The 27216-nt window shown below is 38.1% G+C and overlaps 1 protein-coding gene across 17 annotated transcripts in view; it reads right to left on the bottom strand.

Moving 5' to 3' along the window:
* Positions 1-27216, bottom strand: part of LOC147343385 (liprin-alpha-1-like) — a 98670-nt gene that overhangs the window by 47853 nt on the left and 23601 nt on the right. For 4 of the 17 annotated variants that reach the window (XR_015156068.1, XM_086379857.1, XM_086379855.1 and 1 more), the window contains one exon: positions 3568-3625. The exons of 5 other annotated variants lie outside the window; for them this stretch is intronic. The gene's annotated coding sequence lies outside the window, so the exon portion shown is untranslated. Of the gene's footprint in view, positions 1-3441; positions 3626-5774; positions 6079-10544; positions 11409-27216 lie in introns of those variants that run through there. 8 more of the 17 variants (XM_086379858.1, XM_086379866.1, XM_086379856.1 and 5 more) reach the window with 6 other exon arrangements.

Below are 27216 nucleotides of genomic sequence, written 5' to 3'. Positions count from 1 at the left end.
CCAAGATTACTGTACCTGGCAAGGATCTCATTCAAAATTGATGGAAAAATAAAAAGCTTTTCAGACAGGCAAAAGTTAAGAGAATTCAGTACCACCAAACCAGCTTTACAACAAATGTTAAAAGGACTTATACAGTCAAGAAATATAACAGAAGAAAAAAGATCCAAAAAATCAACCCCAAACAATTAAGAAAATGGCAATAGGAACATATATAGCAATAATTATTTTAAATGTAAATGGATTAAATGCTCCACCCAAAAGACACAGACTGGCTGAATGGATACAATAGCAAGACTCATATATATGCTGTCTACAAGAAACCCACTTTAGACCTAAAGACACATATAGACTGAAAGTGAGAGGATGGAAAAATATATTGCATGCAAGTGGGAAGTAAAAGAAAGCTGGAGTAGCAATCCTCATATCAGACAAAGTAGACCTTAAAATAAAGAAAAGTACAAGAGATAAGAAAGGACACTACATAATGATCAAGGGATCAGTCCAAAAGGAAGACATAACAATTATAAATATCTATGCACCCAACATAGGAACACCTCGATACATAAGACAAACACTAACAGACATAAAAGGAGAAATTGACAGGAACACAATAATAGTAAGAGACTTTAACACCCCACTCACACCAATGGACAGATCATCAAAACAGAAAATAAATAACGAAACACAAGTCTTAAATGACACATTAGATGAGATGGATCTCACTGATATCTTCAGGACATTCCATCCAAATGCAGAAGACTACACCTTCCTCCCAAGGGCACATGGAACATTCTCCAGGCTAGACCACATCTTAGGTCACAAATCAAACCTCAGTAAATTTAAGAAAATTGAAATCGTATCAAGCATCTTCTCCGACCACAATGCTGTGAGACTAGATATCAATTACAAGAAAAAAAACTGTAAGAAACACAAACATATGGAGATTAAACAACATGTTTCTAAACCACCAACAGGTTACTGAAGAAGATAAAAGGGAAACAAAAAAAATTCCTAGAAACGAATGACAATGAAAACATGACAACTCAAAACCTATGGGATGCAGCAAAAACAGCTCTAAGAGGGAAGTTTATGACAATACAATCCTACCTCAAGAAACAAGAAAAACATGGAATAGACAACCTAACTTTACACCTAAAACAACTGAAGAAAAAAGAAAAGCCCCGAAATTAGTAGAAAGAAAGAAATCACAAAGATACAAGCAGAAATAAATGAAAAAGAAATGAAAGAAACAATAATAAAGATTAATAAAACTAAAAGCTGGCTCTTTGAGAAGATAAAATTGACAAACCTTTAGCCAGATTCATCAAGAAAAAGAGAGAGAAGAATCAAATCAACAAAATTAGAAATGAAAAGGAGAGGTTACCTCAGACAATGCAGAAATACAAAGGATTATGAGACTATTATGAACAACTATGGTAATAAAATGGATAACCTGGAAGAAATTGACAGATTCTTAGAAAACTTCTATCTTCCAAGACTGAACTAGGAAGAAATAGAAATTATGAACAACCCAACTGCAAGTACTGAAATTGAAGCTGTAATCAAAAATCTCCCAAAAAACAAAAGCCCAGGACCAGATGGCTTCAAAGGAGAATTCTATCAAATATTTAGAGAACATCTAATACCTATCCTTCTAAAACTGTTTCAAAAATTGCAGAGGAAGGAACACTTCCAAACTCATACTACAAGGCCACCATCAACCTGATACTAAAACCAGACAAAGACAACATAAAAAAAAAACTCCAGGCCAATATCACTGATGAACAGAGATGCAAAGATCCTCAACAAAACTTTAGCTAACAGAATTCAGCAACACATCAAAAAGCTCATACACCATGATAAAGTTGGGTTTATAACAGGAATGCAAGGATTCTTCAATATATGCAAATCAATCAATGTGATACACCATATTAACACATTGAAAAAAAGATCATATCATCTCAATGGATGCAGAGAAAGACTTTGACAAAATTTAGCACCCATTTATGATTAAAACTCTTCAAAAAATGGGCACAGAACGAACCTTCCTCAACATAGTAAAGAGCATATATGATAAGTCTACAGCAAACATTATTCTCAATGGTGAAAAACGGAAAGCATTTCCCCTAAGATCAGGAACAAGAAAAGAGTGTCCACTTCCACCACTATTATTCAACATAGTTCTGGAAGTCCTAGCTATAGTAATCAGAGAAGAAAAAGAAATAAAAGGAATTCAGATCAGAAAAGAAGAAGTAAACTCTCACTGTTTGCAGATGACATGATACTGTACATACCTAAAGACAGTATCAGAAAATGACTAGAGCTAATCAGTGAATTTAGCAAAGTTGCAGGATACAAAATCAAAAACAGAAATCACTTGCATTTCCATATACTAACAATGAAAAATCATAAAGAGAAATTAAGGAATCAATCCCATTCACCATTGTAACAAAAAAATTAAATATCTAGGAATAAACTCACCTAAGGAGACAAAAGAACTGTACACAGAAAAGTATAAGACACTGACGAAAGAAACCAAAGACGACACAAACAGATGGAGAGACATTCCATGTTTCTGGGTAGAAAAAATCAATATTGTGAAAATGACTATACTACCAAACGCAATCTACAGATTCACCACGATCCCTATCAAATTACCAATGGCATTTTTTCACAGAACTAGAATAAAAAATTTCACAATTCATATGGAAACAGAAAAGATCCCAAATAGCCAGTCTTGAGAAAGAATGGAGTTGGAGGAATCAACCTTCCTGACTTCAGATTATATTACAAAGCTACAGTCAAGATAGTATGGTACTGGCACAAAAACAGAAATATAGACCAATGGAACAAGATAGAAAGCCCAGAAATAAACCCATGCACCTATGGCTACCTTATTTTTGACAAAGGAGGCAAGAATTTACAATGGGGCAAAGACAGGCTCTTCAATAAATGGTGCTGGGAAAACTGGACAGCTACATGTAAAACAACAAAATTAGAACACTTCCTAACACCTACACAAAGATAAACTCAAAATGGATTAAAGACCTAAATGTAAGACCAGAAACTACAGAACTCTTAAGAGGAAAACACAGGCAGAACACTCGATGACATAAATCAAAGCAAGATCCTCTATGACCCACCTCCTAGAGTAATGGAAATAAAAACAAAAGTAAACAAGTGGGACCTGATTAAACTTGAAAGCTTTTGCACAGCAAAGGAAACGATAAGCAAGGTGAAAAGACAGCCCTCAGAATGGGAGAAAATAATAGCAAATGAAACAACTGACAAAGGATTAATTTCCAAAATATACAAGCAGCTCATACAACTCAATGCCAGAAAAACAAACAACCCAACCAAAAAGTAGGAAAAAGACCTAAAGAGACATTTCTCCAAAGTAGACATACAGATGGCTAACAAACACATGAAAAGATGCTCAACTTTGCTCATTATTCAGTTCAGTTCAGTTCAGTCGCTCAGTCATGTCTGACTCTTTGCAACCCCATGAATCGCAGCACGCCAGGCCTCCCTGTCCATCACCAACTCCTGGAGTTCACTCAGACTCACGTCCATCGAGTCAGTGATGCCATTCAGCCATCTCATCCTCTGCCGTCCCCTTCTCCTCCTAGAGAAATGCAAATCAAAACTACAATGAGATATCACCTCAGAGCGGTCAGAATGGCCATCATCAAAAAATCTACAATCAATAAATGCTAGAGAGGGTGTGGAGGAAAGGGAATGCTCTTGCACTGTTGATGGGAATGTAAATTGATACAGCCACTATGGAAGATGGTATGGAGATTCCTTAAAAAACTAGGAATAAAACCACTATATGACCCAGCAATCACACTCCTAGGCATATACCCTGAGGAAACCAAAGTTGAAAAAGACCCATGTATCCCACTGTTCATTGCAGCACTATTTACAATATGTAGAATATGGATGCAACCTAGATGTCCATTGACAGATGAATGGATAAAGAAATTGTGGTACATATACACAATGAAATATTACTCAGCCATCAAAAGGAAGGCATTTGAGTCAGTTCTGATGAGGTGGATGAACCTAGAACCTATTATTATACATAGTGAAGTGAGTCAGAAAGAGAAAGCTAAATATTATATTCTAATGCATATTATGTGTAATCTAGAAAAATAGTACTGAAGATTTATTTATAGGGCAACAATGGAGAAACAGACATAGAGAAGAAACTTATGGACACAGGGAGAGGGTAGGAGAGGATGAGACATTCTTCACCACCTCAAATGCTATTTTATTATGCCTGTGTTAGAGCCCAAGAAATCTGAATTTTGACAATTTTCCAGACTTGAGAAAGCATCACACGAACAGTACAGAAAAAACAGGGACGTGCTGCAGACATTCTCACATGATCAGAAGTACTGTTCTCATGAACTTCCTGCATTTTCAGTTTTCTTGGCAGCATCAGTTTCTAAGCCTTCAGACTCCCATCAACTAAATATTCAGTAGTTACATGGGTCAAATAGTTTCCAAGACACTGTCACTGATATTAAATTTGCCAAATACATGTATAAGCTTATACTGAAGCTGATTAATACAAACCATTTTCTTCACAAGGCTTGGATTATAAAGCCAAATGACAGAAAAACTGCACAGAGGCATTTATTAGAACTCTGCAGTAAGGCAGGGCTTTAAGAGAAAAACACCTAAAAAACACTCTATCCTTGAGTCCAAAAGAAGGCACAAACTTATAAACACAATACAAGATACAGCAGCATGACGTATGAAGCAATCAAAATTATGAAAGACTTCATGTCAGTCCCTCAACACAGGATTTTTGAATCAGTATTTGCCAGTACTGGCAGTACAACAATCAGTATTCTAACAAAAAATGTAAGCAAACGCACAGAGGTTCGAACAGGGTGTGTTTAGTACTGCTGGGGCACGAAAAGTACATGAACTGTAAGCACAAGAGGTAAGCACTTTCAGAAATATGTGTGCATGTGTTTGCATAAACACTGATATAAACATATCAATGGATATATCTGTACATCCAACTGCCAATTCACCATATACACACTCCTTACTTTTTAATCCTTCTAAAACCAAACTCTTGATTTCCACTCCTTAGTTTCTCCATTTTCACAAATGGTAATCCCATTCTTCTAGTTGCTCAGGCCGAAACCCTTGGGATCCTCCTTGAAACTGCTTCTGTCATATCCACCTCACAACCTATCAGCACTTCTTGTCATTCGACTTCACAACGTATCTAGAATCTGACCTCCACAGCGTCCACCCAGTTTGAGCTATTAGTACCTCATCCTTGGATTTCTGGAGTGGCTTCCAGTTCATCTCCATTTGTACACAAGAACAAGAGTGATCCTTTGCTACCCCTGTGCTCATGATCATGTCTCTTCTGCTCAAAATCTCACTCACTCAGAATCAAATCCAAATTCCATAAAGGAGCTCTAAACACACCCCCAACCCCAGTGCTTTCTGATTGTATTTCCTTCCTTTCTCCCTTACTCACATGGCTCTAGCCTCTGTGGTGTCCCTGTTGTTCTGTGAATATAACCAGCATGCTTCCACTTCAGAGCCTCTGCACTTGCTGCTCTGCTTCTTCTGCCTGGACTGATCTTCCCTAGATATCTGTATCATTTGTTCTCACATTTCATTCATTTCCCTGTCACAGTGTCTCCTTATTAAAAAGGACTTCCCTAATGTCTCCATACTATATCACTATCACCTAACTATTCTTTCTTATTGACATTCATTGCCACATGATGTCTATTTACCTGCTAAGTCGATTCAGTCATGTCCGACTCTGTGCGACCCCAGAGGTGACAGCCCACCAGGCTCCCCCGTCCCTGGGATTCTCCAGGCAAGAACACTGGAGTGGGTTGCCATTTCCTTCTCCAATGCATGAAACTGAAAAATGAAAGTGAAGTCGCTCAGTCGTGTCCAACTCTTAGCGACCCCATGGACTGCAGCCTACCAGGCTCCTCCGTCCATGGGATTTTCCAGGCAAGAGTACTGGAGTGGGGTGCCATTGCCTTCTCCGTCTATTTATCTCCTACCACCTAACTCTATTCTTTCTTATTGGCATTCACGGCTATCTGACATTATCTATTTATTTATATCCTACCATTACAACCATCATTAGAACTGTAGCTCCATAAGAACAGACCATGTTTTGTTCACTACTCATATTCACTATCTGGAATAGTGTCTAGCACATGCTGCTGCTGCTGCTGCTGCTGCTGCTAAGTTGCTTCAGTCGTGTCCGACTGTGTGTGACCCCATAGACGGCAGCCCACTAGGGTTACCCCGGTCCCTGGGATTCTCCAGGCAAGAACACTGGAGTGGGTTGCCATTTCCTTCTCCAATGCATGAAAGTGAAAAGTGAAAGTGAAGTCACTCAGTCGTGTCCGACTCTTAGTGACCCCATGGACTGCAGCCTACCAGGCTCCTCCGTCCATGGGATTTTCCAGGCAAGAGTACTGGAGTGGGTTGCCATTGCCTTCTCTGGTCGAGCACATGGAAGACATCCAATTAATATTTTTTTTTAATTTTATTTTTAAACTTTACATAATTGTATTAGTTTTGCCAAATATCAAAATGAATCCGCCACAGGTATACATGTGTTCCCCATCCTGAACCCTCCTCCCTCCTCCCTCCCCATACCATCCCTCTGGGTTGTCCCAGTGCACCAGCCCCAAGCATCCAGTATCGTGCATCGAACCTGGACTGGCATCTCATTTCATACATGATATTTTACATGTTTCAATGCCATTCTCCCAAATCTTCCCACCCTCTCCCTCTCCCACAGAGTCCATAAGACTGTTCTATACATCAGTGTCTCTTTTGCTGTCTCATACACAGGGTTATTGTTACCATCTTTCTAAATTCCATATATATGCGTTAGTATACTGTATAGGTGTTTTTCCTTCTGGCTTACTTCACTCTGTATAATAGGCTCCAGTTTCATCCACCTCATTAGAACTGATTCAAATGTTTTCTTTTTAATGGCTGAGTAATACTCCATTGTGTATATGTACCACAGCTTTCTTATCCATTCATCTGCTGATGGGCATCTAGGTTGCTTCCATGTCCTGGCTATTATAAACAGTGCTGCGATGAACATTGGGGTACACGTATCTCTTTCCCTTCTGGTTTCCTCAGTGTGTATACCCAGCAGTGGGATTGCTGGGTCATAAGGCAGTTTTATTTCCAGCTTTTTAAGGAATCTCCACACTGTTCTCCATAGTGGCTGTACTAGTTTGCATTCCCACCAACAGTGTAAGAGGGTTCCCTTTTCTCCACACCCTCTCCAGCATTTATTATTTGTAGACTTTTGGATCGTAGCCATTCTGACTGGCGTGAAATGGTACCTCATAGTGGTTTTGATTTGCATTTCTCTGATAATGAGTGGTGTTGAGCATCTTTTCATGTGTTTGTTAGCCCTCTGTATGTCTTCTTTGGAGAAATGTCTGTATTAATATTTGCTGAATGGATGACTGTTGACTAAATATATTCATAGAGCCCTTACCCAACTTAATGGCTTCCCTGGTGGCTTAACTGGTAAAGAACCTGCCTGCTAATGCAGGAGATGCAAGAGACGTGGGTTTGATCTTGGGGTCGGAAAGATCCTCTGGAGAAGGAAATGGCAACCCACTCCAATATTCTTGCCTGGAAAATTCCATGCATGGACAGAGGAGCCTGGTGGGCTATAGATATAGTCCATGGGGTCTCAAAGAGTTGTACATGACTAAGCGCTCACCCCACATACAAGTTAATTAGAAAGATGACTAGAAGGAATATGGAAGACATTTGAGCTGTACAAAATTGAGAGCAGAGATATGTGATGAGCCATAACTAAAACCAGATAAGGCAGTGAGAATGAGACAGCTATGAAATGAGTTAAATAAAAGCAACAGAATCTACAGCTGACTGGATGTGGGAGCTTAGGTCAATGAAGGAGGAATATGCCTTATAGGAATTAAAACAAAAATGAGCAAGGAGTAAAATCAATTTTAGACATGTTGAAGCTGAGGTACTTGAGACAAATTCAGGCTAGGATATCCAATGGCTGCTTGTTAGGCAGATTTGGAACTTACCAGGATGCCAAGGCTATAGATTTGGATTTAGGAGTCATCAGCATGTGAGTAACAGTTAAAATCAGTGAGATGAAATTATCCAGGGGAAGCATATAGAATCAAAAAGAACAGAAACAGATTGCTAGGAAGCACCAGGAAGAAGAAGAAGGTGCAAGAAAGGAAATTGAGAAGGACTGGGCTGAGATGTAGCAAACCACAATAGTTTGCACAAAATGCCAAAGTGATTTTCATTAAAGGAGGACAGACTGAGGTTGAGGGGAGTAAGGGTCTAATATGGAATAGAGGTGAAATGAAATATAGGTATGAAGTGAGTGACATAGATTTGGCATAAGTGCTGAGGAGAATGAATAGAAACTTTCCTGTTGACCACACTGGAAATTGACTAAAGACAAAGAGCAAATAGAGCGGCTATGGTTTAAAATGTCTATCAATAGGAGAACGGATAAGCAAAATACAGTAATCTATACAATGGAAGACAAAAAAAAGGAAAGAACTATTAATAAACACAAAAACATTAATGAGTCTTGAAAATAGAGCAAAGAAGAGCAATCTTAACTCAGGCAAAATAAGAGTTATACAACGTATGACTTCATTTGTATGAAGTTCTAGAATACACCAAGTAATTATCTAGGAAGGATGCTAAACAGTAGTTGCTTCCAGAGGATGGTATAGACATGGGCTGACTAGCAAGGTGCATGAGAGCATGAGGTAATGGTAATGATCCAATTCTACACCCTTCTAAGGATGTGACTCTCTAAGCTGCAGGTTTTTTATCAAAATTCAGGTGCTATCTTTAGATTTGTGCATTTCCCTGTAAAGTTTTAAACAGGAAAAAAAAAAAAAACTATAGACAAATGTTTAGGGAAGGACCTGATAAAATATTTGTGAGGACAATAACTGTTGTCTCTAATTTATTTTGAAATACACTCAAAGAATAATGTAGATTAGTGGATCAATAGAGGGATGGACAGATGTGATAAAGTAAATATAATAAAACAATGATAGAATCTGGACTGTAGTAAAAAAAAAAAAAAAAAGGAGTTGCTATGGTTTAAATAATTAAATATGCAGCATAATTAATTTGTAAGAAATTAGTTGAATTGGTCCAGCTAGAGAGCTGAACAAGCACAGTAGATGGAATAAGTTGAAATTGTTAGCAAAAGTACTATTTTATGTGACAGACAACAAAGCTTAACCTAAGTAAGAAAAGAAATGAGATCAGGAAGGGAGCTATCAGGAAAGGTGAGAGCAAACCCCACAACTTTAGGGTATCCATAAAACTGGAGAACAGGTGTGGTACGAACAAGGATATGAGAGATGTGGAAGAAAGAAAGGTTATTGTGAAAGATCAGTTTGTCAGAACTTAAGTAAGAACTCAGAGGTAGGCAATTCCAGGCAAAATAGTGAGGACATAAAACAGATTTAATACTATCAAAACAGAGATCATAATGATATTTCTATAACTGTACATAATCTATTAAAATAAAAAGACCATTAAACAATAGGAGTTAGACACAAAACATAAAATAGGATTCCTGCCGAGGTAATTCATAACTGTTGTTATAAATACTAATAAATTTAGATTTCTAAAAGAGAAACTATAAATATTATAAGGTTTTGGGGAGACAGTGGATGAATGGGTTGATGGGTCTAGACAAGAGAGTATGTCAAATAGGTGGAAAATAGAGTAGACAAATAAAGCAAATTATCAGTGAACTGACTATAAGTAACTAATGCATGTTTTAAGATTCTCCATCTATCAAATGACAGTAATAATGTAGGCTTTTTACCTATCTCCAAGGGCTATTGACGGTTGACTCATTGGAAAAGACTCAGATGCTGGGAGGGATTGGGGGCAGGAGGAGAAGGGGACAACAGAGGATGAGATGGCTGGATGGCATCACCGACTCGATGGACGTGAGTTTGAGTGAACTCCAGGAGCTGGTGATGGACAAGGAGGCCATGGGGTCGCAAAGAGTCAGACACAACTGAGCGACTGAACTGAACTGAAGGGCTATTGACAGATGATAAATAAAATTAATTTTAAACATGAAGGAAAAAAAAGTGTTCTCTGCAGCACTGCCCATAATAGCAAACCCTTGGAAATAACTTAAATGACCATCAGTAGAAGATGGCTAAATAACTACAGATAGTAATATTAACACAATTGGCCATTACACAGCAATTAAGAGGAAAGAACCAGACTAACAAATATAAACAACAAATACAGATATAAACACAGATACATAAACATTATATATTTATATATATATGAAACATAAAAAAGTATATAATGTTGCTTATGGATTTGTTTGTAATGTATAGTAAGAGTATAAAAACAAACATAAGAAGAATTAACAACAAATTCAACATGATTATCTCATCTCTGGGGAGAAAAGAAGGAAATGAAATCAAGATGGATACTAATGAAGGAATCTTCAACTCTACCTGTACTGTTTTATTTCTTTAAAAAAGAAATCTGGGGCATTCCCTGGTGGTCCGATGGTTAGGACTTGGTATTCTCACTGTCTGGGTTCCAGGTTCCATCCTTAATTGGGGGAACTAAGATCCTGCAAGCCATGGGGGATCTTGGGTGTGGCCAAGAAAAAAAAAATCTGAAGCAAACACTGCAAAATATTATTGGACAAAGCTAGATAGTAAGAGTTTTATAGGTATTCATCTATGCTTTATCCTTGAAACATTTAAGAAAACAAAAAAGGCACAACATTATAGTATAAAAAATGCAGTATTACTACCATACACATTATTACTAACAATTATGTTCTCTTATACAAATCTACTGGAGAAGGCAATGGCACCCCACTCCAGTACTCTTGCCTAGAAAATCCCATGGACGGAGGAGCCTGGTAGGCTACAGTCCATGGGATCGCTAAGAGTCGGAGACGACTGAGCGACTTCACTTTCACTTTTCACTTTCATGCACTGGAGAAGGAAATGGCAACCCACTCCAGTGTTCTTGCCTGGAGAATCCCAGGGACGGGGGAGCCTGGTAGGCTACCGTCTATGGGGTCACACAGAGTCGGACACAATTGAAGTGACTTAGCATAGCATACAAATCTATAAGACTGTCAGGTAAATATCCTCAAACCTTTAGGAAATGCTTACAATCTATATATTGGAAGTGATCTGAAAAGTATCTGACATTTTCTGGGTCTGGGTATGTTAATACATGACAGTAAAATAGAACCAAGGGACTTCCCTGGCAGTCCAGTGGTTGATTCCGTGCTTCCAGTGCAGAGGCCATGGGTTCTATCTCTGATCAGGGAACTAAGATCCCACATGTTGCATGGTCTAAAAAACAAAATTGAAAAAAAAAAAAAAAAAGAAAGAAAGAAAAATAGAAATGACAGAACTACTATAGTCATTAACACTGAAATCATAAGATATTCAAGTCCCATTAAATCATTAAAGATATTTAATAATGAGGCAACAAATGATTATGTTCTCTATATCTTCTATCTTTTATAAATGGCATTACTTTTATAACCGGGGGGGGGGGGACTATAAGGGAAAGATATCAACAATCAATATCTTGATTATGTTTTTCTTAATTATTTTAAAAATTTCTTCATAGAAATGTTTTTTTCCACCTTTTTCATTTCATTCCAAATTCCTAAGGAAATGAACAGCTCTGAGGCATGAAACTTCTGTTCAAAATTAAAAGTAATATATACACTTTGAAAAGTTCTTAAAAACTGATGAACTAGAAGACAAATAATTTTAAATATGCTGCAAGAGAAGCAATGGTCCATGAAAAATCTATGATTTTCACACCTACTGCATTCCATATCTTCAGGCCAAGGAACACCAAACAGCTCCATGAGCTTCGAACACTCACTGTGAGCCCCTGACAAAGTCTACGGCAGGGAAGTGTGACACGACCGTATTCCTCACAGATAGGAGCACAGAGTGCACAGGGAGATGGCCGGAAACCCTGAGAGCAGTCCAAATTCACCACAGGGCGGAATGGCCAGGAAAAAGTTCAAATCAGATCATTAGATGGACAGTTGTATACATGTCAAAGTTTTCTTCATATATAATATGTCAATATTCTTGTTTTTTCTGTTTTAGAAGATTTCTGAAGGCAATTAAAATTTTCTGAAGGTAAATTTTTGTTTTTTTTCCAACAAAACCCTCTTCACCCTACCCCTAGAGATTCTGATTTGGTTAAATATGAGGTGTATTGCAGAATCTATATGGATATTTTCATTATTACAGGTGATATTAATGAAAAGGCCTGGCTGAGAACAAAACATAACAATACAGTCCATTTTACACAGAAAAATCTACAAAAGATAAATGCATCAAATGCTCAGAAACCTGATTACTGCTTGGTAATGGGAGTACAAGAGATTTCAATTTTGTTTTTCTTATGTACTTCAATTTCTGTATTTTTGTTAACTAACATGTATCAATAGGAGAGGAGGATGAAAAATGAAAGGAAAGGGTAGGAGAGGAAGAGGAGTCGTTATACACAGTAGTACATATTTTGAGGTGGGAGGTAAAGGAAGAGGTATCACTTTGGTCTCATATTTTCCTGTTCTTTTTACATTAAAAGAAAAATTTAAAAACATACACTAGAGGTCTTTGAACTCTGAAATCACATGATGTAAACAGAGCTAACACTGTAAGCTGATATTAAGGAAACAGAAAAAATAGTGGCCCCAAACAAAGCCATACTAAAGTTATCATCATAACCATAGGAATAGATCAATTATCCCAAGAAATGTACATCTGGGCTTATGACTACCAAATATTTTTTTCACACGTTTATGTAACCAGTTTCAGAGTCATTGCTGATTTTTAACCAATAACATATTCTCGCCCCAAGGCCTTTCCACTAAGACTCAATCAATTTATTTCTACATTGATATAAAACATTTTCCAGAAGACTTCTATACACAACGCAGTCACAAAACCAAGAGTCACTTAGAGAAACTGGTGTTAAAAGAAGTCAACTGTATAAGATATGTGATAACTGATACATAACTATATGTGACAATCACTTTACCAATTATCACTATCACTATATATAATATATATAAAATAACACTACATATTATATATATACCCTATACATAATAAATATAACATATACTATATATAATAACATATAAGAAACTATATGCAACCAGCACTTCCAAGCATGAAGAAATAATTTTAAATTAATAACTTTAAATTAAATCAATGTTCCCATCAAGAACAACTTCAAAATACAGGAAAAGTTTTAAAGTATCTATTGAAGGCTACTAGAGAACTACTGAAGGAAAAGAACTAGACAGAGCAGGAATCGGAGAGCAGGGAAGCATGCAGAGGTGGCCTGATAAGTGCGGCCACTTCTCCAAGGAGGTATCTGTTGAACCTGGGTGTAAGGCAAGAGACTGAGAAGCAAGTTTTGCCCAGGCTGATGCTAGAGAACCAAGAAACCAGCAGGGCTCTGGTAGTCGTGCAAGACCATATATAACTGAATCACCTTGCTGTACCCCCTGAAACTAATACAACACTGTTAATAGATGATGCTCCAATATAAAATAAAAATTAGAAGAAAAAAAAAGACTACAGACAAAATTCAAAACAAAAGTGACAGATGGCTGAACAGGGAAGTTCCTCGGTTTGAGCCCTTCAAGATATTTGAAAATTCTGGAGATGCACAGGGCAGGAGGTTAAAAAGCTAAGCACAAAGCCTCTGAAAAGCAGAGTGGAGATTTTGGCAGTGTTATCAGTATGAGGAAACATAAATTAGAGGCTCAAGTCCAGCTAGGGGAATTGAGCATAATTCACTCGAAGCTGGATGCCCCTCCCCTGAGTGACCACACTTGAGCAGTGGGGGCAAATGACAGGGAGGCAGAGACCGATCAAAACTGAAACCCAGCCTCAACTCAGCTCAGTCCCAAGACTGTACATGAGAAATATGTTGGAGAAAATAAAAGATGAAGGATTCCAGAAAATTGCAATCTATCATAAGAAGGGCCAAATGGAAATTCTAAGTAAAAGACATAAATGATGACATTAAGAGCTCATTAGATATACCAGAAGAAAGAACTGACAAAATGGAAAACAAGGCAATAGAAAATATCCAAACCAGAAGCACACAGACCAAAACCTACTGAAACATACAGAAAAAAGCATAATAAATGTGTAAAACACATGAAAATGTTTAGGATATACATAACTGGAACCCCAAAAGAGGGAAGAAAGAATGAACAGAGGCAATATATAAGAAGATGATGGTCAAGAATTTGTCAAAACTGATTAAAGACAACCCATATTCAAAAAGTTATGCAAATCCTCAGAAGAATATATACAAAAAATACACCTAAGCATATCACATTTAAACTGTGCGGAAAAAAAAAAGAAAAATATCGTAAAAGCAACCAGTGTGGGGAGGGAAGATAACTTACCTTCAACAGAACAACTACTGCTGGACTTTGGAATGATAGAAACAACAGAATGACTTAAAGAGCTAAGAGAAAACTGCTCACCATAATACTATGGTCAGCAGAAATACCCTTTAATAAGTGAAGGCAAAATAAACGTATTTTCAGATAGGCAAAAACAGAAAAATTACTGGCCCAAACCTACACTAAAAGATAAAAGTAAGATGAAAATTCAAAAGGAATTAAAAGCCACAAAAGAGGTGAACATGTGGGAAAATAGAAATGAATATTCTCTTTAAAAACAAAAAATAATGCCTTAAAAGATATATAAAATACAAAATAATTAAGTGATAATACTTTTACCACCTGATGGGAAGAACTAACTCACTGGGAAAGACGTTGATGCTGGGAAAGACTGAGGCGGGAGGAGAAGGGGACGACAGAGAATGAGATGGTTGGATGGCATCACCGACTAAATGGATAGGAGTTTGAGCAAGCTCTGGGAGTTGGTGATGGACAGGGAGGCCTGGCATGCTACAGTGCATAGGGTTGCAAAGAGTCGGACACGGCTGAGTGACTGACCTGAATTGAAGCAAAAAATGTGCATATGAATGTTCATAACAGAGTAGTATGGTTATTCATAATAACCATAAAGAGCAAAATAAAGCAAAAGCAAGCACAGAAAAGGAAATAATAAAGAAGAGAAGTCAATGACACTGAAATCAGAAAATCAAATTTTTTTTAAAAATCACTCAACCCAAGAGCTGGTTCTTTGAAAACTTCAGTACAATTGATAAGGTTCTAGTACGAATGATTTAAAAAGACAGAGAAACACAACTTAACCAATATCAAGAATGAAAAAGAGGGTATCACTAGAGACTGTACCAACATTAAAAATATAATAAGGAAGGACTTCCCTAGTGGCCCAGGGGTTAAGAATCCACCTGCCAATGCAGGGGACACAGGTTCAATCCTTGGTCCAGGAAATTCCCTCATGCTTCAGAGTGACATGCCCATGTGCCACAACTACTGAAGCCCACCCACTCTGCAGCCCAGGCTCTGCAACAAGAGAAGCCACCACAATGAAAAGCCTAAAACAAAGAGTAGCCCCCACACTCTGCAACTAGGGAAAGACTGCACGCAGCAATGAAAACCCAGCACAGCCAACACTAACTTTCATTTTCCAATAAAAATGTTAAAAATATATAAGTAATATTACAAACAACTCTATGCATATAAACTAGACAATTTAGATGAAGTAGACCAATTCCTCAGAAGTCAGACTACCACAACTCACCCAAGATGAAACTGATAATCTGAACAGTCCCATAACTATTCAACAAATTGAATTTGTAGTTTAAATTCTCCTGAAAAAAGATATTCAGGCCTGATGCTTTCATTGGTAAAATCTAACAATTTTAAAAGAATACCAATTCTACACAATCTCTTCCAGAAAACAGCAGAGAACTAATCCGAACAAATTCTATGAAGTCCGGATTACTTAATATTCAGTTCAGTTTAGTTGTTCAGTCGTGTCCAATTCTTTGAGACCCTGTGGATTGCAGCAAGCCAGGTATCCCTGTCCATCAGCAACACCCAGAGTTTACTCAAACTCATGTCCATTGAGTTGCTGATGCCATCCAACTATCTCATCCTCTGCCGTACCCTTCTCCTCCTGCCTTTAATCTTTCTCAGTATCAGAGTCTTTTCAAATGAGTCAGTTCTTCCCATCAGGTGGCCAAAGTATTGTGGTTTCAGCTTCAACATCAGTCCTTCCAGTGAATATTCAGGACTGATTTCCTTTAGGATGGACTGGTTGGATCTCCTTGCAGTCCAAGGGACTCTCAAGAGTCTTCTCCAACACCACAGTTCAAAAGCATCAATTCTTCGGCACTCAGCTTTCTTTATAGTTCAACTCTCGCATCCATACATGACTACTGGAAAAACCACAGCTTTGATTAGACGGACCTTTGTTGGCAAAGTAATGTCTCTGCTTTTTAACATGCCATCTAGGATGGTCATAACTTTTCTTTCAAGGAGTAACTGTCTTTTAATTTCATGGCTGCAGTCACCATCTGCAGTGATTTTGGAGCCCCCAAAAATAAAGCATGTCACTGTTTCCACTGTTTCCCCATCTATTTGCCATGAAGTGGTAAGACCAGATGCCATGATCTTATTTTATTTTCTGAATGTTGAAATGATCTGAATAAGAAAATGATCTTATTTTCTGAATGTTGAGCCTCAAGCCAACTTATTCAGTCTCCTGTTTCACTTTCATCAGGAGGCTCTTTAGTTCTTCTTCACTTTCTGCCATACAGATGGTATCATCTGCATATCTGAGGCTATTAATATTTCTCCCAGCAACCTTGATTCCAGCTTGTGCTTCCTCCAGCCCAGCGTTTCTCATGATGTACTCTGCATAGAAGTTAAATAAGCAGGGTGACAATATACAGCCTTGACGTACTCCTTTTCCTATTTGGAACCAGTCTGTTGTTCCATGTCCAGTTCTAACTGTTGTTTCCTGACCTGCATACAAATTTCTCAAGAAGCAGGTCAGGTGATCTGGTATTCCCATCTCTTTAAAGATTTTTCAGAGTTTGTTGTGATTCACACAGTCAAAGGCTTCGGCATAGTCAATAAAGCAGAAATAGATGTTTTTCTAGAACTCTCTTGCTTTTTCAATGATCCAACGGATGCTGGTAATTTGATCTCTGGTTCTTCTGCCTTTTCTAAAACCAGCTTGAACATCAGGAAGTTCATGGTTCACATACTGCTGAAGCCTGGCTTGGAGAATTTTGAGCATTAGTTTACTAGCCTTTGAGATGAGTGCTGATGAAAACTGACCTTTTCCAGTTCTGTGGCCACTGCTGAGTTTTCCAAATTTGCTGATATATTGAGTGCAGCACTTTCACAGCATCATCTTTCAGGATTTGAAATAGCTCAAATGGGATTCCATCACCTCCACTAGCTTTGTTCATAGTGATGCTTCCTAAGGCCTACTTGACTTTGCATTCCAGGATGTCTGGCGCTATGTGAGTGACCATACCATCGTGATTATCTGGGTTGTGATTATCTGATCTTTTTTGTATAGTTCTTCTGTATATTCTCGCCACCACTTCTTAATGTCTTCTGCTGCTGTTAGGTCCATACCATTTCTGTCCTTTATGAAGCCAAACAATCTTGCTATTCCAAAGAATAGCAAGGAGAGATAAGAAAGCCTTCCTCAGTGATCAGTGCAAAGAAATAGAGGAAAACAATAGAATGGGACACACTAGAGACCTCTTCAAGAAAATTAGAGATACCAAGGGAACATTTCATGCAAAGATGGGATCAATAAAGGGCAGAAATGGTATGGACCTAACAGAAGATATTAAGAAGAGGTGGCAAGAATACACAGAAGAACTCTTTAATATTAAAGCAAAACAAAAGTGTGTTAGTCGCTCAGTCATATCTGACTCTTTGCGATCTCGTGGACTATAGCCCGACAGTCTCCTCTGTCCATGGAAAGCTCCAGGCAAGAATACTGGAGTGGGGTGCCATTCCCTTCTCCAGGGGATCTTCCTGACCCAGGGATTGAACCTCTGTCTCCTGCATTGCAGGCAGATTCTTTACTGTCTGAGTCACCAAGAAAGCCCAACAAAGATAATACAAAAGATGAAAACTATAGATTAATACCACCCCCTTAAAAAATGCAAATATCCTTCATAAAATAGTAGGAAATCAAGTCCAAAAATATATTAAAAGTATTACACAACACCACAACTTAGTAGGGTAGTCCAACATCAATGTAATCCACCAAATCAACAGGCTAACATAACAAAGAGAAAAGTCACACAATCATACCAAATGATGCAGAAATAGCATTCATGATTTTAAAAGTTTTCAGCAAACTATAGAAAGTAACTTCTTCAACTTGATAAAGTATATTTACAAAAACCCTATAGTAAACATCATACTTTGTGGTGAAACACTGGATTTCTATCTTCAATGTTGGAAACAAGGGAAGAATGCCTAGTCCCACCACTCATATTCAGCAGAGTACTAGAAGTCCCATCAGCACAAAACAAGAAAAGGAAATAAAAAGTGTAGCGATTGGAAAAAGAAAACTGTCCCTATTTGCATGTGACATTACTGTCTACATAGAACATGCTAAGGAATCTCAAAAAAACATTTTTAAATTAGTAACAACAACAAAAAACCAATAAAATAGTCCTAGAATGAGTAAGTTCAACAAGTTTGCAGAATATAAGAAAAACATACCTAAAAATTTAATTTCTGTATACAATTGTGTTTTTATATATAATGAACATGTAGAAACAAAGTTAAAACAATACATTTATAATCACATTTATTTTTTAACAAAGAAACACCTGGGTATATACTTAACATATGTATCTTGTGTGCCGAAAACTATAAAATGCTGATGTAATCAAGGAAGATATAAATAAATGAACAGATATATGTTTTATTAGTTTGCTAGGGCTGTTATAACAAAGTCCCTCAAACTGAGTGGCTTAACCAACAGAAATTGATTGTGTCACATTTCTGGAAGCTAAAAGTCTGAGATCAAGGTGCTAGCAGAACCATACTCCCTCTAAAGGTGATAGAGAAAGATATGTTCCAGGTATCTTTCTTAGTTTCTAGTAGCTCCTTGCCTTGTGGCAGCACAAACCTAACCTTCACACAGCATTCTCTCCATGCTTCTACACGTATCTTCCCTCTATGTGTACCTGTGTCCAAAATTACCTTTTACAAGGACACCTGTCATATTGGAACAGGAGTCCCTCACTGCTTCAGTATAAATCTGTCTTAACTAATAACATTTAGAACGACCCTATTTTCAAATAAGGTCACATTCTGAGGTACTGGAGGTTAGGGCTTATTAGGGGGACTCAAGGGACTCCGCTGATGGCTCAGACAGTAAAGGATCTGCCTGCAATGTGGGAGACCCAGGTGCAATCCCTGGATCGGGAAGATTCCCCTGGACAAGGGAATGGTTACCCACTCCATTATTCTTCCCTGGAGAGAATTCCATGGACAGAGGAGCCTGACGGGCTACAGTCCATGGAGTCACAGAGAGTCAGGTATGACCAAGCGGCTAACACTTTCACTTTTCAGGGGGACTCAGGTCAATCCATAACAACACTGTTTATGGATTAGAGATTCAACATCTGACCTCTAAATTTAATAACATTTCTGTCAAAATGCAGTAATACTTTTACTAGTTAAAGACAAGCTTATTCTAGATTTTATATGAAAAAAATAGAATAAATGAAACAATTTTGAAAAAAAAGTGGGAAAAATCTTACTATCCAATTTTAAGATTTACTGTTTCAGTTCAGATCAGTTCACTTCAGTCGCTCAGTTGTGTCCAACTCTTTGTGACCCCATGAATTGCAGCACGCCAGGCCTCCCTGTCCATCACCAACTCCCAGAGTTCACTCAAACTCACTTCCATCGAGTCAGTGATGCCATCCAGCCATCTCATCCTCTGTCGTCCCCTTCTCCTCCTGCCCCCAATCCCTCCCAGCATCAGAGTCTTTTCCAATGAGTCAACTCTTCACATGAGGTGGCCAAAGTATTGGAGTTACAGCTTTAGCATCAGTCCTTCCAAAGAACACCCAGGACTGATCTCCTTTAGAATGGACTGGTTGGATCTTCTTGCAGTCCAAAGGACTCTCAAGAGTCTTCTCCAACACCACAGTTCAAAAGCATCAATTCTTCGGCGCTCCAAAAATCAAGACACTGTGGTATTGGTGGTGAAATAGGCACAAAGATCAACAAGACAGAATAGAGAACCCAAATATAAATCTATACAAGGACAGATAACTGATTTTTGAGGAAGAAGCAAAAGCAGTTCAATGGTGGAAGGATAGATAGCCTTCAACAAATAGCGCTGAAGCTAGTGGATATTCACAGGCAAAAAAATGAAACTTACTTTATATAAATTAACTCAAAATTGATCATAGATTTAAATGTGAGACATAAAGCTATAAAACTTCAGAGAATTTGCAGACCCACTGAAGAATTCTTAGAAACGACACCAAAAATGCAGTCCCTAAAAGGAAAAAAACTTGGTAAACTGGACATTGTTAAAATTTAAGACTTCTATTCTCCTAGACTTTGTTAAAAGGATGAAAAAGCAAGCTATAGACTAAACTATTTACAAACTACATTTCCAACAAAGGATTTGTATCTAGAATATATAAAGAACTCTCAAAGCTCAAAAGTAAAAAACAATTCAACTGAAAATGAAAAATAGACATGAAGAGACATTTTATCAAAGAAGATATATGAATGGCACATGAAAAGATGTTCAATATTATTAGTCATAAGGGAAATGCAAATTGAAATCATGTAAGATATTACATCATCTGAGAAAAGCTGAATAAAAAGTTAAAATACCAAATGGTGGTAAGAATGCTGAGAACATACGTCTCTCATACACTGCTGGTAGAATGTAAAATGGTAGATCTTCTATGGAAAATAGTTGAGCAGTTTCTTAAAAATTCAAATTCATGCTTATCCTGTAACCCAGCAATCACACTCCTGGGCATTTATTTACATGAAAGGAAAATTTATGTCTGCACAGAAACCTGTACATGAATGTTCAGAGCAGCTTTATTTGCAATAGCAAAAAGCTGGAAACAACTCAGTATCCTCCAGTGGATGATTCAACGAACTGCAGAACATCTCTGTAACGGAATACTACTCAGCAATTAAAAACAGTCACTACTGGTACATGAAGCAACTTGGATGGGTCTCAAGGTATTATGCTAAACGAAAAAAGTCAATCTCAAAAGATTATACACTGTATGAATCTATTTATATAAGATTCTTGACAAAATTATAGGGACAGAGAACAAATTAGTGGTTGCCTGGGAATAGGAAAGGGTGGTAGGGAGAAAGGAAGCACAGGAAAGATTGGTGATAAAAACAGTTCTGTATCGTTTTGGTGTTTTCTTTTCTTTTTGCCACGCTGTGGGTCTTGTGGGATCTCAGTTCCCCAACCAGGGATCTGAACTCGTGCCCCCTGCAGTGGAAGCACAGAATCCTAACCACTGGACTGCCAGGGAATTTCCACAGTATCTTAACCAAAGTGATGGCTCCATGAACTTATACATGTGATACAAATGCAAAGACAATAAAAATACATGGACATGTGCATATACAGACACAAAAATGAGTACATATAAAAACGGGTGAAATATGATAATGGGCTAAAGAGTATACCTATGATAACTTTCCTTTTTTTTTTTTTTTAGATCACCTGTGCCTTTAAAAAGTTTTATTTATGAATTTGGCTGTGCTGGGTCTTCACTGCTGAGTGCAGGCTTTCTCTAGCTGCAGTGAATGGGGGCTACTCTCCAGTTGCGGTGTGGGGGCTTCTCATTGCAGCGGCTTCTCTTGTTGCAGAACACAGACTCTAGGGCATAGAGGCTTCAGTAGTTGTGGTACCTGGGCTCAGCTGTCCCGAAGCATGTGGGATCTTCCTGAATCAGGGATCAGACTGGTGTCCCCTGTACTGGCAGGAGGATTCTTAACCACTTGACCACAGGAAGTCCAAGGTCCCAGTTTTGATACTAATGGCTACATAAGATAGCAAGACACCATTCCCCAGCCCCCCGCCGCCGGTGAAACTAGCTATGGTATATAGAATTTCTACACTCCTTTAATTTCCTGAGCTGCTGCTGTTGCTAAGTTGCTTCAGGTGTGTCTGACTCTGTGCGACCCCATAGATGGCAGCCTACCAGACTCCCCCGTCCCTGGGATTCTCCAGGCAAGAACACTGGAGTGGGTTGCCATTTCCTTCTCCAATGCATGAAAGTGAAAAGTGAAAGTGAAGTCGCTCGGTCGTGTCTGACTCTTAGCCACCCCATGGCCTGCAGCCCACCAGGTTCCTCCATCCATGGACTTTTCCAGGCAAGAGTACTGGAGTGGGGTGCCACTGCCTTCTCCCTGTGAGTCTATAACTATTTTAAAGTTTAGGGATTCCCTGGTGGTCCAGTGGTTAAGAATCCACCTTGTAATGCAAGGGACACCAGTTCAATCCCTGGTCTGGGAAGATCCCACATGCCACAGGGCAACTGAGCCAGTGGGCCACAACTAGTGAAGCCGAGCTCTGGAGCCTGCAAGTTGCAACTATTAAGCCCACGCTCCATGACTACTGAAGCCTATGCACTTTCGAGCCTGTGCCCTGAAACGAGAGAAGCCCCTGCAACGGAGAAGCTCTTAAACCACAACTAGAGAAAGACTGTGCACAGCAACAAAGACCCAGTGCCACCAAAAAAAAAAAAAAAAATTCAAAGCCTAAAAATGCATTATATTCACATGCTGATATATGTACAGACATCATACATACAAGCATATGTATGCCTTAAGTAAGTCTCAAATTTGCTTAGTCCTCAACTATATAATACCAACTAATCTGATATTGATATGTTACCACGTTAGTAAAACCTCCATTTGTGAGCTCCATCATGAATTATAAAACTGATTTGAATCACCATTTTGTGCTGCTTGCCCTGAGCATAAGGCTTTAAGTGTATGCTTCTGTCACTCACTAGCTCTAAGTATCTTGTGCTGTGGCTCAGCTAGCATTGATGGACACTCACTACAGGCTGGGCAGTGCTGTAAGTGCTTCACACACCTAACTTAATCTTCTCAACAATCCCATAAGGCAGGTACTATCATTAGTCATACCATTTGATAATAAATGTGAAGAAAAGAAGACACAGAAAGTTAAGTAGCTCGCCAAAGATCACATAGCTACAAAGACAGTCCCAAGAGTTAAACCTTGGCATTCTTATCCAGAGCCCTTGAGTTTATTAACCAGTTTGTTCTCTGTAACCTCTCTAAATTTCAGCTTTTCCTCTATAAAATGGTGTTAATATATATAGATGTATTAAGAAGATCAAACCAGTCCAGTCAATCTTAAAGGGAATCAACCCTGAATATTCACTGCAAGGACTGATGCTGAAGCTGAAGCTCCAATACTTTGGCCACCTGATGTGAAGAGGTGACTCACTAGAAAAGACCCTAATACTGGGAAAGACTGAGGGCAGGAGGAGAAGGAGATGACAGAGGATGAGATGACTGGATGGCATCACAGACACAATGGAGATGAGTTTGAGAAGGACAGGGAAGCCTGGCATGCTGCAGTCCATGGGGTTGCAAAGAGTCGGACACAACTTAGCAACTGAACAACAACAACATATACAAATAAGAATATATAAAATAGGATACAGCTCCTAGTAAATGATAGCTTAAAAATTGAGATTAGGAAAAAGCTACAAATTAATAAAGCTGCAGAAGGCCTATTTGATGGGCACCAGGAACCCTGCTCAATTCCCTGTGCGCAATCAACTACCAAGTGAAAAAGTCAATTGTCAACTGGAATGGTGTTTTTAAGAAGCAAAATAAAACATGCATTAAAATCTAAATCCCAATTCTGGGTGAAAGAAACCAGACATAAAAAAGTACATTCATATAAAACTCTAGAAAATGAACACACTAATCCACAGTGACAGAAAGCAGATCAGTGGCTGTTTCTGCAGGGAGTCAACTCAGAGGGGTGGACTACAATGGGCACAGGGAAGCTTTTGCAGCGGAGTAGTGTCAGTTGCGTGGAGAATCCCAGGGACGGGGAAGCCTGGTGGGCTGCCGTCGATGGGGTTGCACAGAGTCGGACATGACTCAAGCGACCTAGCAGCAGCAGCAGCAGTGTTAGTCGCTCAGTAGTGTTGGACTCTGTGCGACCCCACGGACTGTGGCCCACCAGGCTCCTCTGTCCATGGGATTCTCCACGCAACAATACTGGAGTGGATTGCCATTCCCTTCTCCAGAGGATCTTCCCAATCCAGGAATCGAACCTGGGTCTCCTGCATTGCAGGCAGATTCTTTAGTGTCTGAGCCACAGGGAAGATCCCTAGGAAGCTTTTGAGGTGATGGAAATGTATGATATCTTGATAGTGATGATGGTTTCACAGATATATACTTCTGTCAAAACTCAAGCTGAACACTGTTCAATGGGTACAGTTAACTGTATACAAATCATACCTCAATACAATTATGTCAAAACAAAAAACATTAATATTTTTCAAATAAGCAAACTGCCCTGATTAGAACTCTTCACAATTTTTAACTTCATCAAAGTAAAAATTAAATGTTAGCCAGCATACTGCCAAGTTGAGAATATATATAAGGAACACAGACTATCAAAGCTCTATAAAGGAGGAGAAAAGACTCTTGAGCTGATAAAGTTTTTAGAAGATTCTTACTGAGTACTCCCCTAAGCAGCAGCACTTCTATTCACTAAATTAAGACCAGGGTATATGAAGTTTACAAACTGAAAAATAACTTTCTAAAATTAAATTTCTGGTTTCTTCAACAAAGGTGCAAGACAGGGAACCTTCTATTTTTTGTTCAAAGTCAAATCAACCAAGCCTTTGTGCTCCTATCCTCTTTCTTCTTTGAAGTTTCCATTCCTGTTACCATAGGAAACTGCTAGCTGACAAGCCTTCAAGCATAGCAACAGCCCAAGCTTAGCAAGGAGTGTGAAAGGGCAACAGAATCAAAGGCCAAAATTTGACTCATGAGAATCAGAATTCCAGTCTTTGTCACTCTACAAAGGGTCTGAGAACCATAGAAACTATCCTACTGGGTTTGGGAATATTATGACTAAATTTACTAAATGTGAAACCAAATGTGGAACGGCCTTGAAAGTTCAAAAATGGTATTCATTCTATTTTAGATCCAAATTAGAGTAAGAAATTATTTTAAACAATTTTTTAGAATAATTTTAAGTGATGTAAAATAAGACCTTTGAAAACTTTTTTGTAAGAATAAAATTCTAAAGAGAAAAGGTCTAAAACTTTAAGAATTACTTTATATATATATAAAAAAAATTCTACATTTGTAAAATACTTTTAGTCCCATAGATTTGCTTTTCTTTTACAAATTTATTTTGTTAATGTCTTATGACAGCATATTAAATACTTTCCAATATTAGTTCAGTGAGCTAGTTTGCAGAAATATGACTTTATCACAGGAGTATATTTATCTTAAGTCAAAGGGGAGCTCCTGGAGCAGCCCATAAAATCTGACTTTTCTTCAGGAAGTACTTTTAACATTTCAAGTATCATGAATGGTTGTGAATTATAGTCTGACTCAAAAGATAAAAGATAAAACTTTATAAACCAAATTCATCACAATTAATACTTTAAAATAAGCATTTTAAGGCATTCTTTTAAAGTGATCTAAAGTGCAAGAAAATCAATTAAAATTTTAAAAGCTTATTTTTTCTTAAAGTCAGAAATAACTGAATGCAATTAATTCTCCTCTACTTGTGTATTTTCCACATTTTTCGATTTAGAAGTTTCCTAATTCCTGGCTGGTTTCTCAGCACACGATAGGCTCTTCAATCCACTCCACCAGGCTGTTGTTTGCTTAGGGAAAACCACCATAATAATACTAACCTAAATAGAAGATAATAAGTCAGTCTGCTGGATAATGCATGTATCCTAAAAATATAAGCCATGAGTTTAAAGAATAAATACAATCAAAGAATTTTCATTTCCTCAAATGCCTATCCACAAAATGTTAATCACAGGTACAAAGGGGTATTGAATTATAGTATCCTCTTAAAAACAAAACAACACAAAACCCTGTCTTTCAAAGTCAATTCAAACATCATCTGCAACTGATCCTTTCCACACATGATCCTTTTCTCTTTGAATCCTCTCAGCATTATATGCCTATTTATGGCATTTACCAAATTCTTCCTTAAGTTTCAGTCATTCAGATAAAAACATATTTAATAAAAGTTACTAAGTCTTAGACACTGCAACTGGGAGCTAGACAAAAAAAGACAGCTGTGATTTTTAAAAATAAAGTTTCTGTACTAATTTTACTATTTTAAAAATACAATGTGTTTCTTACAAAAAAATCAGAAAACACAAACATTAAATGAAAAACACAGAAAACACAACAAATTGTGTAATTCAAGAACAATCACTGTTGGTCTTGACAAAAATCTTTCCAGATCACTTACACTACATGAACATGAACACACTTCTTTTCTTCAACAAAAACAGGATGATACCATATATAGTATTTTATTATGTCTTCCTATTTTTTTCCTACTAAATAATGTATCAGATTTGGCTTCCCTGGTGGCTCAGTAGTAAAGAATACACCTGCCAAGCAGGAGACTCTGGTTCAATCCCTGGCTCAGGGAGATTCCCTGGAGGAGGAAATGGCAAAGCCACTCCAGTATTCTTGCCTGGGAAATCCCACTGACAGAGAAGCCTGGAGGGATCCATCAAGTTGTAACCATTAGAATTTGACAGGCAAAGATGGAGATGAGATGATTATTTAAGCAGAAAGAGAATGAGAGGTCTAGAGATAAGAAAGCGGGTTTCTTTTAGTCCTTTACTTTACTTTACTACTTACAAGTGTAAACACATACTGTCGAAAGCTTCAAGTCACTTTGACCTTTCCCCGCTCCAAAAAAAAAGGGGCCAAGTAAAACACTGGTGTTCACAGTAAAGTGGTATCTCTGGTACTCCTGTCAGGACTACCATTACTAACCCCAACAAACCCACAGCTGCGGGGAGCGAGCTCCGCCCCTGGCAAAGGTCATGAGGAAGGAGGCTTGGCATACGCAAAGGCGGGATCAAGCCTCAGGAGTCTCCCTGGAAATTCTCGAGCAATCTACCCCC

This window comes from Bos grunniens, chromosome 27, assembly GCF_055505025.1.
Source record: "Bos grunniens cultivar Pamir isolate PY7600 chromosome 27, Bosgru_T2T1.0, whole genome shotgun sequence".
NCBI lineage: Eukaryota > Metazoa > Chordata > Mammalia > Artiodactyla > Bovidae > Bos > Bos grunniens.
The sequence above is the reverse complement of the archived record's forward strand: the minus strand, read 5'-3'. Positions and strand labels throughout refer to the sequence as shown.